Source organism: Podarcis erhardii (genome assembly GCF_964252035.2).
Source record: "Podarcis erhardii genome assembly, chromosome: 3".
NCBI classification, from domain to species: domain Eukaryota; kingdom Metazoa; phylum Chordata; class Lepidosauria; order Squamata; family Lacertidae; genus Podarcis; species Podarcis erhardii.
The window spans coordinates 18,037,529-18,054,724 of NC_138507.1; positions in this window are offsets into that span (position 1 = coordinate 18,037,529).

Here is a 17,196-nt window from a genome sequence, read left to right on the forward strand (position 1 = left end):
TGAAGGGCCAGGTGCTTCCCCACCCTCTCCTGCACTGCTGTCTCCCAGAACCAGGAGGGACTGAAGAGGGATGAGCGGAGGAAGTTGCCATGCAGGCGCAGTCTCCGGCTGCATGCACACAGCCTGTTGGGCGAAGGTACAAAAAAACTGGTGGAGAAGGAGTGGACCCCTGTTGCTGCAACTACTCCACGGAGTACAGACCTGGGAATAGCTGCCTAGACGTTAGATTGGTGTGTGTTGGTGTCCAGATTTGTAGAAGCTACTGTGTTGTCTTTGACAATGAAGAGTTAACTATCTTCCATGTGTCTAGGAAGTGATATTGAACCAGTGGACCAGATCCTTGGTTCTCTCAGCCTTGGTGGTCCATTCTGACAACCTCAGTTACCCGATGCCACTATAATGGCAGGCGTGCTATTTTCCCTCTGTAGAGCCCAAACAGTGCTACAAAGGAAAATCTAAGCCCAGTCAAGTGGGGCTTGAAGTTATTGCTGACTGGAGGAGGAGGAATTTGGATTTGATAGCTTTATAACTACCCAAAGGAGTCTCAAAGTGGCTAACATTCTCCTTTCCCTTCCTCCCCCACAACCAACACTCTGTGAGGTGAGTGGGGCTGAGAGACTTCAGAGAAGTGTGACTGGCCCAAGGTCACCCAGCAGCTGCATGTGGAGGAGCGAAGACGCGAACCCGGTTCACCAGATTACGGGTCTACTGCTCTTAACCACTACACCACACTGGCTCTCTCTGTTACTTCAAGTTCCATTTTTGGTGTGCGTGGGGGGGTTGGGGGGGGTCTGTGCTGAGCTTTTGATGCAGTGCTGGGTTCTCAGTAGCACAGTTGATCCCTGTGGGCTTGAAGATGGAGCCTATCAGTTGATAGGCAGTAACTTCAAGCTCCACTTTCTGTTGAGATCGCCTGGATCATGGGGTTTCCCATAGAGCAATCTGCAGTGCAGCCCATCCTCTTTGCTAGTCAGCTGATTGCCAGTGCACAATTAGCAGCTCCCTTTAATGCTCCCAGTTGTGTATTGGCAGTCATGTCTCCATCTGCCCCTCTCTTGACATGGCATGTGACACCTGGTGTGGGGCAGGTGGGCATGATTTGGGGGTGAATGGACTCGCAGTCCAAACTGGGACCTTTACTGGGCCTTGCTGGGCTGGATCTTCCTCGTGCCTACTGTTATGTACTGAAGTTCTCACCCTGGGCCAGCAGGGGGATACTGTAGATAGTTATGCAAATAAGGGATCGAAAGTGACGTTCAGTGATTGGATAGTTTTAGAAAGTTGTTACAGTTACGCTGTACTGGAGCTCTATATAAGCAGGCTGACTGAACCCTTCAGTTCAGTTCTGTTCTGGCCTGTGAATAAACAAGAAGAATCGCTGTGTCGTCTGATATGTTCACCCACAACTTAACACCTACCACAGAACCAAAGCTCCTAGTTTGGGCATAATGGCAAGTTATGGTTAACTGTGTTTTCTTGGTTTGTTTTGCAAAGCGAGGAGCGAAACTGTAGCAAAGGCTCTGCCTGTGGGCGCACAGAGCTTGTGCATATCCTGGCATAGGAGGCCGGGATCTGTTTGCTGGAACACAGCCAGTGTTTCCCAGTAATGAAGACTGAAGAAAAAATATTTTTAAGTAGGAAATCATTTTATTCCATTTGACTATGACGGAAAGTTGGTGTGTACAAGGTAATGCACCAGTGAAAATACGCAGCTGCTGACTGCTGAGCTCAATGCTCCAAAGCCCTCGGAGATTTGTTATACATATTGAGTTGTGATCTGGAAATGAAATGTAGCAGATTCCTCAACCTTCCATCTGTGTGTGAAATGACTGAGAGAAAGAGCACAGGACTGTGTAATTAAGGCTACAAGTCTGTGTACAATGATCTCATGGCATGGTGGTTTGCAGCTCCTACTTAGGTATTTAATTTATGAGAAATTCATACTTGATGTGCCTTTTGCTAGCTATTAACTATGCAATGCATAACATCATGTATTATAATTAAAATTATACTTATTGTGACTAGTGTCAAATGCCATTAAAACAACAACTGGGTTATTCACACCAGATTAGACGTGGTATCTTTTAATTTATTTATTTCCCTGGGGAAAACATTGCATTATTTAGATCTTTATCTGTTAATTTTCAATTTACTGACAATAGACATTATTGAGCTTTGGTTGGAACACGCTTGACAGCTTGGTATTCCTTTTCCCTTGCAGAAGTGTGCTGTAAAAATCCTGAGAGGTGCCAGATAATTTACAGATATAACCATCTCTTTCAAGTGAACAAAATGTATTGGTATTTTTTTAGCCAAGGATGCCCCAGATCAACACAACGGGAGTAGTAAATGGTGTCACAATATTGATCATGTGGGGTTTTTTTTTTGCACTTTATGCATTTGGAAGCTTTTTCTTTTTCTTTTTTTAGAAGGGAGGACAATATATTTTACTCAAAAGCAATGTCCATCACTCCAGGATCAACCCCCCACCCCACCCCAAGGTATACCATTAAAGAACATTTCCAAGTGTGGCATTAATAAAGATTAAAAGCTTTTATAAAACCCACCACTCACACAATTGACACCTTGGGATTTCCCATTCTTTAAGTGTTTCATCTCAGATTCTATTTTGTCTGCTGTTATAGTCTAATTTAGATGGTCATTATGCCCTGGGCTGAATGGGGGGAATCTCTGTCTTATCTAAATACACCTTGATGACATCCAGATTGGGATGATCTGCAGAAAAATAATCAGCAAATGCTTGACAGATATCATTTCTTTTGTGGCAAAAGTTAGTCTCTTGACATTTTTGAGTTGTGCAACCTGGTGCCATAACTGTAAGGCTCTTGTTGCCAGACTTGTGATACATCCAGTTTAAATACACTGGTTCAGTGTTCAGGAGTCAGCAAACTTTTTCAGCAGGGGGCCGGTCTATACATACACACACATATATATATATATATAGGGGGGATGAACGAATTCCTATGCCCCACAAATAACCCAGAGATGCATTTTAAATAAAAGCACACATTCTACTCATATAAAAACACCAGGCAGGCCCCACAAATAACCCAGAGGTGCATTTTAAATAAAAGCACACATTCTACTCATGTAAAAACACACTGATTCCCGGACCATCCGTGGGCCGGATCCGGCCTCCGGGCCTTAGTTTGCCTACCCATGCCATAGATCTTTAGATCCTATCTCAGGAGTTGACATATTTTGGCATTGCTGGTTTGCTTGTTTGTTTGTGGCGAGCTATATATTGTTCAGCACAGACAGCCTCCTTTTACCTTTTCAACCTAAAAGCCTCTTTAATGCTGGGGAGGCCCGGCCAGATGGGTGGGGAATATGTAATATATGATGATGATGACGATGATGATGATGATGATGAAGCATGGTCCTCAAATTACAGCCTTCACTGAATCCCAGAGCAAGTGAGACAAGATCTCAGAGAATTCGTTAAACTTGAAATATGCACCTAGTTGTCCCTGCACTAGTTGATCAAGCAGAAGTGAGGGGCTAAGGCTAGGGCACCGAGTCCTTGGAGTCATACACTGGTCAGCAAGAGAATCATAGAATCATAGAACTGTTTACGCAAAAGTAGCCGCAAGCCTATTGATTGCGAAAAATTGGAAAAGTGGCATGATACCGACAAAAACAGAGTGGCTTGCCAAATTATTGGAGTATTACAATATATCTAAAACAATGGGAGAAATTGGAATGATCTCAAAAGAGAAGATAGACAGGGACTGGAAGGTGTTTAAAGGATACTTGCAAAACCACATTGAAACATCAGAACTCCTATTAGAATAAACAAGTTCCGTTTTAAATACTGAAATACTAAATAAGATGGATAATTGATTCAACTTGTTTTTATTATTGCTTGTAAGCCGCTCTGAGCCCGGCCTTGGCTGGGGAGGGCGGGGTATAAATAAAAACAACAACTTCTTCTTCTTCTTCTTCTTCTTCTTCTTCTTCTTCTTCTTCTTCTTACAACGTGTAATAGAAAAAGATGCAGAAAATTAGGTTAAAGGTTTGTGAGAGAAAGTAATAGAAGTGGAAAGAAATTGCAATTGAGTAGATTGGAAGTCTAATACAAAGGTGGGGTGAGGGGTGAGGGATGGTGATGGGAAAAGGAAATATCTGTGGGACTGAGTGTAGGTATGTTTGAACATTTTTAAGGATGGTATGAAATGTATGTTTGTATGCTTGTATATTCGTAATATGTGTGTATTAATGCTGAATTGTTTTAATAATAAAAACTTTTCAAAATAAATAAATAAAAAGAATCATAGAATTGTAGTACCAGAAGGGCCCCTGCAATGCAGAAATAGGCAGCCGCCCCATATGGGGATCAAACTTGCAACCTTGGCATTATCCACACCATGCTCTAACCAACTGAGCTATCCAGTCTGGCTCTTAGGATGACTTTGCACCAGTCACTGTTTCTCAGCCTAATCAACTTCACAGGCTTGTTGTGAGAAAGGGCAGAATAAATGTTGCTGTAATCAGTAATAATTAATAAATAGCTTGTCCTGTGGTGAAACTGATTCTAGATGGTATTGGATCCTAGATGTGGGGTTGCATGTTGGACTGCTCCCCATGAAAAAAGATTCCTATGCAGAAAAGTATCCTGTGGGCAGAAAAACTAGCACTTTTCTGTCTGGCTTCGAGCATCCGGCACCATTTATGCACGAAAATATGCAACTATTATCCGTCCTCCAACAGCCCCACATGCTTCCCCCATTTGATCAGTGAAGAGTTCCTTTATCGTTGATGCTGCAGCAGACTATTAAAGCGGCAATTCTGAAAATTCAGGAATGGTGTCCAAAAGCTATTTGAGGAGACCAGTGGTGAGGAGCATGTGACCCTGGAGTTGTTGCCAGACTGCTACTCCCATCATCCCTAACCATTGGTGACTGGGGCTGATGGGAATGGGAGGTTTGTAAGGTCGCAGGTTCCCTAATCCCGGAGTAGACCAAGCCCAATTGAATTTCATCCAGGCTGATTCCAAAACTTGTTCTGCATAATGCTCAACAGAAAATTCAATTTCAAAAATGACTGAGGATTTACTGAGAACCATTACATACAGATATATTATGCCGGCGCTACGGGAGCTACAGCTATGATTTTAATCAAATGCCCTTTTACGTTACTTTTCCGTGTCGTCTTGCTTAACAGCTTGAAGAGAGCCGATTTGAGAAAATGGCTCCTTAATAGCTTAGTGGATGTCAGAAGGCTTGAATTGGCACTGTTTTACACTCTGAGAATGATTAGATCAAACTGTTGGAGTTAGAAATATTCAGCGGATGAGTATTCGTCTTATTTCATGTGATGAGGGAACAAAATGAGAAATAATGAAGATATAGGAGTGAGAAGGAATATATCCATCATTTGTTCAAGTACAAGTCAAGATTTCATTTCACCTTGTTTAATGGAATTGGGAGTTGAAAGGCAATAAGCACCGGTGGCTATTAAGGCGAAAAGGAAAAGGAATAATATGAGAGCAAAGGGACAGATTTGATTGCATGAATATGACAGAGCAAAGGGATACAGGAATAGAACCATAGAATTTTAGAGTTGAAAGGGACCACAAGAGTCATCTAGTCCAATGACCTGACATGTAGGAATCTATTGCCCAACATGGGGCTCAAACCACAGTCCTGACGTTAAGAGTCTCGTGGTCACAGGTTGTGTGTATGTTTCAAAAACCTGGTCCGACTTTGGATTTGGTGGTTTTTCAGCCAGCAGTAGAAAGCCTTTATGAAAGCAAGTCTCTCCAGATGGTAAAAGTCCAGGAGGAAATAAAGGCCTTTGCTTGGTGTTGGAAAGACATTAAAGGGAGGCCGAAGTAAACTTCCCTGTGAAGAGAGTGCCCCAAACAGTGAAACCACAACTAAGATCGAGGAAGCGAGCCAGAAGGAAGTTCTCTGGCTCGCACCATGGTTTAAATGGGTTCTGGCCACGCCCCCAGCCAGTGGATTGGCTGGTTGGATCTATGACGCGGTCGGGACCTCCAGGTAGGGAATCTCCACCCTACCCCCGGAGTGGATTGGGTGGCCACGTGGTCCACTGCAAGTCCTCCCAACTGGGAAGTGGAGCGGATTTCCCCAAACAGTGGAACTGCAACCAAGAAGGCTGAACAGAATTGAACTGTACGGGTTTAATATTTCTACATGGGGTGGAGCTGTGGTGTAAATCACTGAGCCTAGGGCTTGCAGATTGGAAGGTCGGCTGTTCGAATTCCCACGATTGGGTGAGCTCCCGTTGCTCGGTCCCTGCTCCTGCCAACCTAGCAGTTCAAAAGCACGTCAAAGTGCAAGTAGATAAATAGGAACTGCTCCGACAGGAAGTAAACAGCGTTTCCGTGCACTGCTCTGGTTGGCCAGAAGCAGCTTAGTTATGCTGGCCACATGACCCGGAAAAACTGTCTCCGGACAAACGTCAGCTCCCTTGGCCAGTAAAGCGAGATGAGCGCTGCAACCCCAGAGTCGTTCGTGACTGGACTTAACTGTCAGGGGTCCTTTACCTTTACCTTTTAAATATTTATATATATTAAAGTTTAAAAATAAATGATTGAAATAAAGTAACAAACAATTAGTGTTAAGTTTTAGAAACTTTTAAAACTTTTAAATTTAATGTAGCTGGAACAACACATAAAATGGAAATAGCCCTGCTCTCTCAGAAAAGAATGGCTTTCTCCATCACTTGTAAAAAAACAAAACAAAACTCAAGAAAAGGCCAAAGAAGCCATTGCTGCCTCATGACAGGCACTTAATCTACTTTGGCCCCAAGCTACATTAAACTCAATTATATTCACCTTCTTCTTGACTCTTGTAAGCTGCAGTACATTTATTTAACTCAAGTGTAATGGCTTCTTTTACTTGGGGAAAAAATCATATATCCCCATCAACTGCTTAGCTTTTGTCTCTGTGGCAAAAGTCCTGAGAAGGTAACAAGGAAATACATTCCTTTTTTAAAAAAGAAGAAGTTTGCATTGTATCTTTTTAAGGAGGTCCATGCTTTCTTAATCCTGGCTACCATATACAGTGGTACCTCGGGTTACATACGCTTCAGGTTACATACGCTTCAGGTTACAGACTCCCCTAACTCAGAAATAGTACCTCAGGTTAAGAACTTTGCTTCAGGATGAGAACAGAAATCGGGTTCCGGCGGCACGGCAGCAGCAGCAGGCCCCATTAGCTAAAGTGGTGCTTCAGGTTAAGAACAGTTTCAGGTTGAGAACGGACCTCTGGAACGAATTAAGTACTTAACCCGAGGTACCACTGTATACTGTATAAAAAGTTCTGATTGTAACATGTAAACCAAAGAGCCCCCAGAGAGTGTCCTGCTTGTTCTGGTATGCATTTCCCTTGCGTTCCCCTCACTTATTGTTCAAAGAGGACTTAGTAAACATAATCATGAAGATAATGTATTAATAATCAGTTCATCAAAACTGGATTTATTGTTTGAATCCTGTGTTTGGACTACTGAAATCCCTACATGGACTTTATGACTTAGAGCACATGCCCAAAGTGGTGAGAGATCAGTGTCCCAGTGAACTGTGAATGACCGCTCCCCACTTAAAACGGGGGGCGCCTTTTGCGTGGACACGTGCAGCCCTGGATCTGGAGTGGCCCCATCAGCATAGGCTTTGCCTTCCCCCAGGTGGGATACCTGGAGGTCCCCGCCTACCCCAGCGAGTTGTCCAATCCCACCTGGGGGAAGTGTTGCCAGGGAAACCAGGCCAGGTAAGGGGAGGGATTACCTGCCCACACAATAGAGGGTGGATCTTAATTGTTAATCCTCACTTGGCCCCAGAGCTTCTCCCACCCTACCCACCCTCAGTTAATGTCTTCTTTTGCAGGTTAACTTTTTTTTTTTTCATAGGTTTTGCAGGTTAACCTGTCTCCACAGGTATGCGGGCGCTGCTACGATAAGGTCGCTGTTAAAGGGCCGGAAAGGAATTTCCCTGCATTGGCAGGTTTCGCCTTTCCCGTAGCAAAACGTCACAACTTTGGCGGTATCAGGCCTTGGGCGGAATCCTTTAGTCCATCTTCCTCTTTGCGGCGGCGATACCAGGGTTCCCCGTTAAAGGGGTTTTTGAAGGGAGGCTTTGGCCGTACGCCGAAAGGTCGTCATTGCTCTCCCCTGCGGCGGCGTAACGGGGGCGGCTATCTCTGCTTGAACATATGTTCTCCAGAGCCGGCCCATCCCCCCCACACACACTGGATAACCCTGATGCTCCCTAGGTCCCCGGCTGGGGACTAGGGAGGGAGAACGCCCAATGCCTGAGCCAAGGTCTACCCACATTTGAAATTTAATAAAGTTGTGGCCAATTTAATCCCATAGCACGTTGACTAGAGTCGTTATTCCACATGACGGGGGGACCACTCGGGATCTGGGGACTCCGCCTGTCCACGCAAACTTGCCAATATCCAGGATGCTCTGCAACATTTTGTTGCAGTCTCGTACTTTCTCATCTTTTAGTGAAGGCAGCTTTAATAAAATGTTCAGAGGAGCTTGACGTCTTATAACTCCTTGCCCGGTTGGAGTATATAAAACTAAGTTCATCGAGTAAAATGGCTTAGATTTTACGACATCAGTAAGTTGCCGCCGAACAAGTTAGACCAGAAAACGGATGAACTTTTGTCCTTCATGACCATAAAGAAAAAAGAACATCAATCTGATTTGTCGAAAGGAGAGCATTAAGATGTCCCTTTCAACATGGATCTCACAAGGTCATGGAGAAGAATGAGCAATTCTGTAAGTTCTGGCTTTTCTCAGTTTTCCATTCTTAAGTTCCATTCTCCACATTTACACAGCAGCTTACAATTTATTTATTTTTTTAAAAAAACCTAATGAAAATTCATCAACAGTTTAGTGTGAATTTCACCAAATATGGGCATTTTTGCCAAGCACATTCCCCCTAACTTTAGGTAACCCCTAATTAAAGGTATAGGGACCCCTGACCATTAAGTCCAGTCTTGGCCAACTCTGGGGTTGCGGCGCTCATCCAGCTTTATTGGCCGAGGGAGCCGGCGTACAGCTCGTCCGGGTCATGTGGCCAGCATGACTAAGCCGCTTCTGGCGAACCAGAGCAGTGCACGGAAACGCGTTTACCTTCCCGCCGGAGCGGTACCTATTTATCTACTTGCACTTTGACGTGTTTTCGAATTGCTAGGTTGGCAGGAGCAGGGACCCAGCAACGGGAGCTCACCCCGTCGGTGGGATTCGAAACTCTGACCTTCTGATCGGCAAGTCCTAGGCTCTGTGGTTTAACCCACAGTGCCACCTGCATCCCTAACCCCTAATTAGGGAACCCTAATTTTGAATAAAGTTCATAATGCTTCTTCTGTTCAATTCAGTTACTATGCATGAAATGGGAAGCGGAACAGCTTAGAAAGCTTGAAGAATAGTTCATTGGGGGTGGGATACAGCAGAAGAGCGTCTTGTGACATGAAAGATTGGCCAGAACCAGCGAGCTAGGCCTCTGTTACTAGAATGTGATTGGGTCTTAAATATTCAAGTTGAGCACCAAGGGCCTCCATTAGTTCCAGGATGGATTTAAGCTACAATTCACTAAATGCACAGATGACAATCATCCATCAAGTGTTGTTTTGCTGTAAATCTTCCAGCACCCTTCTCAAAACTCATTATTGCATAAAGCTCCATTAAAATGAATGGAAGCTATGCAGTAATACTACAGATTTAGACCTCTTTCCCCTGCAGAGCGCCACCAGGTTTGCTAACATGCAGGGGTTGCTAAAATGCTTATGACCTTAAAATGCTACCTATGTGTGTGTGCATGTAATAGTAGGGGGATTCCAGAATGTAGGAGGGAACACTAGATGTTAAGTTGTGGGCGAACATATCAGACAACACAGCGATTCTTCCAAAGCAGCTCTTTATTTGTAAGCTGGAACAGAACTCAACTGAGGAGCTCAGTCAGCCTGCTTATATAGAGCTCCACTAGAATGCAACAGTAACCATTTTCTGTAACTAGCCAATCACTGAACGTCACTTTCGATCCTTCATTTGCATACAAACTATCCAATCACTGAACGTCACTTTTGATCCTTCATTTGCATAACTATATACAGTATCCCCCTGCTGGCCCAGGGTGAGAACTTCAGTACATAACACCCCTCCCCACCGAGATAAGGTGTTAGTTACAATCGTAATGGTTTCCTTGTATACAGCACTACACGTAATGGTTCAATTAGGCACAAAAGCATATCGGTTACATTTCACATACTTAGACCAACAGTGATACATGCCCAACAACATAGTCCTTTAAATAAGTTGGGCTCTTGGAAACTCTGCCAGACCGCCGGGGACTGGTAGCCAAGTCCGGGGGAGCCACACAATTCTTGCTGAGGCTGTGATGCGACCCTAAGTGGCGTTGAAACCAAGTCCCCTGGATACGCTGCTGTGGGTGGAATCTCCGCAAGTGGAGTTGGCGAAATGTCAGGCACGGCAGTGGTCTGAGTCTGTGGTAAGTCTGGCAGACCCTCTGAAGCAGCTTGGTTCGGCTCCACGTCGGCGGTTTGCGAGAGAGGTGTAGGTGGAGCCTCACCATCTGTAAGTGTCTGTTCCAGAGCCACGAATGCAGTTGGGGGCACCACGGTAGTGTCCAAGTCCCCAACCCTGCACCTAAGCTGGTCTATGTGCCGGCGCCACAAGCGTCCGTCTTCAAGTACCACCTGGTACGAGCGAGGTCCAGTGACTCCCACTACTGTGGCTGGCACCCAAGGAATGTCCCCCACAAAGTTCCAGGCAAAGACCTGGTTTCTGGGAACAAATGACCGTGGCGCGTTGGCACAGCCTGGGGGTTCGGCCACTGCAAAGTCTGGGTGCAGCCAGTCGAGTGGGGACCTGAGGCGGTGGCCCATAAGCAGTTCAGCAGGACTCCACCCTGTGGCCGCATAAGCCTTGAATCCTTTCTGGAATCAGATAGCTGTGTATTTTCTTGTGTTTGCTTCTCTGTGAGATCTAACTTCAAAGTAAACATGCATCATCCATCCCCAGTTGTTTAGTTCAGCCCAACATCCTTGTGCTGCAAAGCAATTCTTACTTATTTCTTGAAAAATACTCTGTGTGCATGTATGTAACAAATCTATATGCACATCCAGAAAGTTGCTTGAAAACCATTCCCCACCCATCTTTTCTTCCACCCATGTCTACGTATATGAAGTTCTTCAGAATTTGCAAGGCTTTGATTTTTTTGCCCTCATAATTTGGATCATTTATTTTGCTTGTCAAAATTGTAAATGTTCATCTTTCTATTGAGCAGGTGGGAGATGGCTGAACTGGGTCTCAGAATGTCTATATAACATAGCCCATATGCTTGCTTTTCTGTCTGGACAGATGTTAAGAGAATTTCACAATGTACAAGTGATTTGCTGGCCTCCAGTCCCTGAGTTGTACTGCATAGAACACATTTTATGCATTCATTCTGTTTATAAAAAAATAAAAAAAAACCAGTGTAAGCAAATTGCTGGCTACTGATGATTGATGTAAAAAAAATTGCTCATACACATTCAAGCAGCTCAAATGAATGGCTTTGGAAGCTGTCGCTAATTAAAATTAGTCTCCTTTCACAGTTTGTTTTGAGTCTGTCATTATAGAGATTTGAAAAGTCGGCAAATTAAAACTGATTATGATATTGTGAAGGTTGCCAGAAGCCCCGAGGCCATGAAGTAAAACTTAAGTGGGTATTACTGGTTTACCATAGCTTTTGGTCGAAATCGAAGGCGAGCAGCTATATCTTCCTATATACATAAAAACGTAATGTGTCATCACGCTCTGCAGTTTGTGGCAGCCACACCAACTACTGTGTGAGGGCCGCCCAGCCCAGATGAGCTGTTCAGTGAAGAGAAAAGGTACTGTGAAGCACCCTCCTTCCGTTAATTGTGCCTGCAGCAAAGTTTGATGTGTAGGGGAGACCTTTGACCCAGCGCTTTAGCAAGTTTCCAAATGAAGTGTCTCCCCCTCCATTAAAGGAATGGCGCTTGGGGTAGGAGGGGCTTGGGGCTTGCAATGTGGGAGGGGTGAGGTACAAACAGGGTGGGTTGGTCAGATGTGAGCAGGATGAGCGGGGGGGGGGGCAGCCTCTAGTACTTTATAATTTGAGGCATGCTTGCAACGCCTCATGTTGGGAATGGAGCCGTAATGACTGCTGTCCATATGTTGAGTCAAACGTCGGTTGATGAACATAATCTGTTTCGGAAGACCGATTGACTTCTGAAACATTCGGCAACCGAAAAATGAAAGCGGAAGCCGCAATACAATAGAAGCCACATAGCACGTTCAGTTTCCGAAAATTGTTCGAAAACCGGAGCAGTTACAGTACTTCTGGCAAAACGAAACAAATTCCTTCCAGTAGCACCTTAAAGACCAACTAAGTCAGTTCTTGGTATGAGCTTTCGTGTGCATGCACACTTCTTCAGATACGAAGAAGAATCTGAAGAATTGGTATCTGAAGAAGTGTGCATGCACACGAAATTGGTATCTGAAGAAGTGTGCATGCACACGAAAGCTCATACCAAGAACTGACTTAGTTGGTCTTTAAGGTGATACTGGAAGGAATTTGTTTTGTTTTGACTATGGCAGACCAACACGGCTACCTATCTGTAACTAGTACTTCTGGCGTTTGGGAGCCGAAACGTTAGAAAACAGAGCCATTCGAGAACCGAGGATTGACCGTACCCAACGAAATTCTATAGATTTTATTCTAGACTTCAAATGTATGTTTATTGTGTTAGTATTTCTATGTGCGGTTCCATGAAAAACAGTATACGTACTAATATCTAAAGTAAATAAACAAACGGTCAACCTCTGCTTTCCATCATTTCTACTCTTGCTCCTCCATGCTTTGAGATTTTTAAAAAAGGAACAGAGCCCCTCCAAATGTCCCCCATATATATAGAGAGAGAGAGAGAGAGAGAGAGAGCACATTTGTCGTGATTTATGCTTGTGATGTTATCAGATCAGTTTTTGTGGTGGTTATAATTTTTCTTGTTTGCAACAAGTGCATTTCCTGTAGTCTCCTGATAACATCCTGTAACTTTTCCAACAACAACAATTTTATTATTTATACCCCGCCCATCTGGCTGGATTTGCCCAGCTGCTCTGGGTGACTCCCAGCAAAATATCAAAGCATAATAAAATGTCAAACATTAAAAACTTCATACATTAAAAACAGAAGTGTTCTGCCCCCCACTTTTCTTACACTATAGTGCAAGAGTTCTCCTCCAGAGGGTAACAAAATAGTGTTTAGTGATGTGTGGATAGCCCCATACAAACCCACCACTATTGCACTATTATTGAACCAATTACATGGTGCGGAATCCACTCACACAAAATAACCCCAGTCTGGGGAGGCCCATTGCTGTTCAAATCTGAACAGGAATCAACTTCAAAACCAAGTGGAAATGTTTTGCTTTTCTGAAAGGACGAAAGCAGGCAGAGTAGGTCATCATAATGATTAATGATATCTACTTCAGCTTTTCAACTGTTAGTGTCAAGTTGACAGGCGTTTCCCATCATTTCTCCTAAAAACTCAAAAGTAAGACCTTGTCTAGAAAAGGCCGGAGAAACATATCTCTATTGTAAGCATACCTTGGGGAACTGAGTTATAGGACATTCAATCATAATACTATTGTTAAGGCTAAGCACACATTCTTGAAACTGTGTTTCGGTGAAATCTAAGCAGCAGGTAAGGTGATGGCACATTCTGCGGAGTAAGGAGGTGGAGGGTTTATTTTCAGGGGGTTAGTGGCAATGCTGAAGGACACGAGTTGCTGGTGGTGATCAATTGTTCTGCTTTTGAATCCACTCCCCTCTCTTCTACATGGCAGGTATTCAGATAACTACTATCATGTCTCACCTTTACCTCCTCTTCCTCAGGCTCAACTTGCTTGTTGAAGTCCCCAAGACACCCCGAATAAAAACACAATGACACTTAATTTTTGTTTAAGGTTTTTGGCATAATTTTGGCCACAACTTTATTCAAATTACAGCAATGGGAGTGGTTGCTTAGGCATTGGTAGCACTAACTGACCCCGCACGGGGACAGCTCTGACATTCACACCCCCCCGCGAAGTCAGAAAGGGTAAGTCACCTGGGGAGAGAGACAGGACTGGGAACCATGCCTCACCTCTCCCAAGAATGCTCCCAGGGGCTTGCGTGGCCCTAGCCCCTTGCCAGGGGGTTTCAGACAAAAGCGTGGCGAACCCCTGGGTTCCTTTAACGGAAAACCCTTGCAGCAGCAGCAGCATTTTGGAGGGGCAGGCACAGCCAAATCCATACCCCTCCACCAACCAATTCCCAAACCAATGCTTAACCGCAACCTTACAAGTTGTGACAATTTGCTATGCAGTAGGCAAAAACCAAATGGCACCAGCCAATCAGCCAAATGGACAAAATTCCTACCGGGCCCCTGCCCCAAGAGCAGACGACCCCATGACAGGCATAGCAAGGTCAAGCAAACAGCCTAACATTAGGGAAGGGAGGGCAGGTGATCCGAAGCACACAGCGATAAGAGGAAGATCATCGCTGTGTGCAATGTATTTAACAAATAGGGCTGTCAATCACTAAATGGCAACATTTAACTTTCCCCAGTAACAGCCCGTCCCTGCTTAAAAGATAGCCAAACCTTTTGCCTAGCAACAATGAGGTGTCTCGTCAGCCCCCACCGCAACATGTGCTCTCCATGAGGGAGAACACGCTTTACCCAAATATTCCTTTTCGGCTTTCCAGACCCCCTCCCCAGCCTCCTGGCTGTGTCCTTCCAATTTGTCAAAATCCTTCTAGAAACCTGGCGCCCAGAAGTGGAGACAGTACTTAGGTGTTGCAAAGGGAAGTGGCTGCAGCCTCACACTGTACTTTGGTGATGTCAGGGGCTCAGGAGCAGAGGCACAGGAGGGGGAGGAAATGGAGAGCGAGGGGGAGGAATCCGAGGGGAGCGTAGGAGATGACAGTGGTCCGAGGGATTCCATGAGCCTCTCCAGCGAATCGGAAGATTCACAGAAGAGGGCGCCAGTGGCCAGGGGTAGGGGGGTTCCCAAGGGGAACGCCCCAGGAGCAAGGGGGCAGCAGGGACTCCCAGAGCAGTAGTTGGAAATCAGGACCAGCTTCCCCACCAGAGCAGAGTGGGGGGGAAGAGTCCCAAGCATCGGGACCAGTGCATTCCCCACCAGGGAGAGAAGACGAGGCAGAGCTGACCACGCCTCCATCGGAGAGTCGGACAACGGAGGGGAGGTCAGATCTGGCCAGTATCCCGGAAGAGGGAAGCAGTGACAGAAGTAGTGTAACGGTTAGGAGAGAGGTCACTGGGTTGGCGCGAGAGGCAAGTTCAAATGTACAGGAGCGCGGGACAGCAGAGAATGAGGATTGGGAACCGGGTCCTAAAGCCCGCCGGAGGCAGGGGGAGGAGCTAAGCGACTCAGCGTCGGAAGAGTCCAGAAAGGGCAATGCCCCAGCGGGCAGGAGGACCCAGAGGAGGAGAGAGCAGCGGAAAAGGTGGAGCAGGGCTAGGATCTTAAACTGGTGTCAGAAGGGAGGAGACTCAGATAGGACTTCGCCAATCTAGAGTTTAAGACGTAGGGCTGCACGCTGCGGCTTTGAAATGGAAACTGAACTTCAATAAAGACTTTTGTACATTACGACAGCCTAGCGTTGGTCCTCTGTGAGCTGGGACCTAGAGGCAGCCCTGACAGGTGCATATAAAGGTCTTGGCATCAAAGTTGACTTGGCAATCATACTGTAGTTTAAAGACGCACTCTCAGGCGAGTCAATTGACCTATGTTTTGCTCTTGCCCTGAAAAGTGCTTGGGGGTGGGGTGGGGTGGGTCCAATCTTGAATGGTACCAAAAAAAGTGTGTGGGGTTTTTTTGGCCACCGAGTGAGATTGTGCCCCCCCAAGCACTTTTTTGAGGCAATAATAATAATACAGTGGTGCCCCGCAAGACGAATGCCTCGCAAGACGGAAAACCCGCTAAACGAAAGGGTTTTCCGTTTTGGAGGTGCTTCGCAAAACGAATTTCCTATGGGCTTGCTTCGCAAGACGAAAATGTCTTGCGAGTTCCTGCGGGTTTTTTTCTTCCTTCCCCCCCTTTTTCTAAGCCACTAAGCCGCTTATCCGCTAAGCCGATAAGCCGCTATAAGCCGCTATAAGCCGCTATAAGCCGCTAAAAGCCGTCAATGGGCTTGCTTCGCAAGACGAAAAAACCGCTAGACGAAGAGACTCGCGGAACGGATTAATTTCGTCTTGCGAGGCACCACTGTACCACTCTGGGCGGCTCCCCCCAAAAAACAGTAAAAGCACAGTACAACACCACACACTAAAAACTTCCCTGAACAGGGTTGGCTTCAGATGTCTTTTAGCAAGAGCACAGTATGGGAGCATAAGAGCTTGAGGCACCCAAAATGGCTGCGAGAAAACAGGATGTCCCATTTTTACAGGGCACTTGGCAGGTATGCCACCATAACAAAATAGCTGTCGTCCTCTCCAATTAAAATTGGCCCACATAAATATGTCAGTGGAAGCTTCTAAACCCCATCAGCATGTATTGTTATTCAGAAGTATTTCCTCTATGCTCAGTGGGTTTACAGTGGTACCTTGGGTTACATATGCTTCAGGTTACATACGCTTCAGGTTACAGACTCCGCTAACCCAGAAATAGTACCTCGGGTTAAGAACTTTGCTTCAGGATGAGAACAGAAATCATGCTCCGGCGGTGCGGCGGTAGCAGGAGGTCCCTTTAGCTAAAGTGGTACTTCAGGTTAAGAACAGTTTCAGGTTAAGAACGGACCTCCGGAACGAATTAAGTACTTAACCCGAGGTACCACGGTACTCCCAAGTAAGTGTGTACAGTGGTACCTCAGGTTGCATACGCTTCATGTTACAGACTCCGCTAACCCAGAAATAGTGCTTCAGGTTAAGAACTTTGCTTCAGGATGAGAACAGAAATCGTGCTCTGGCGGCATGGCGGCAGTGGGAGGCCCCATTAGCTAAAGTGGTGCTTCAGGTTAAGAACAGTTTCAGGTTAAGTACGGACCTCTGGAACGAATTAAGTACTTAACCCGAGGTACCACGGTACTCCCAAGTAAGTGTGTATAGGCCTAAAGTGTTAATTATCTGTCTCTTATCTTGGTGTAAAGATACTTTGGTGCAAGTAAAGATTGCAG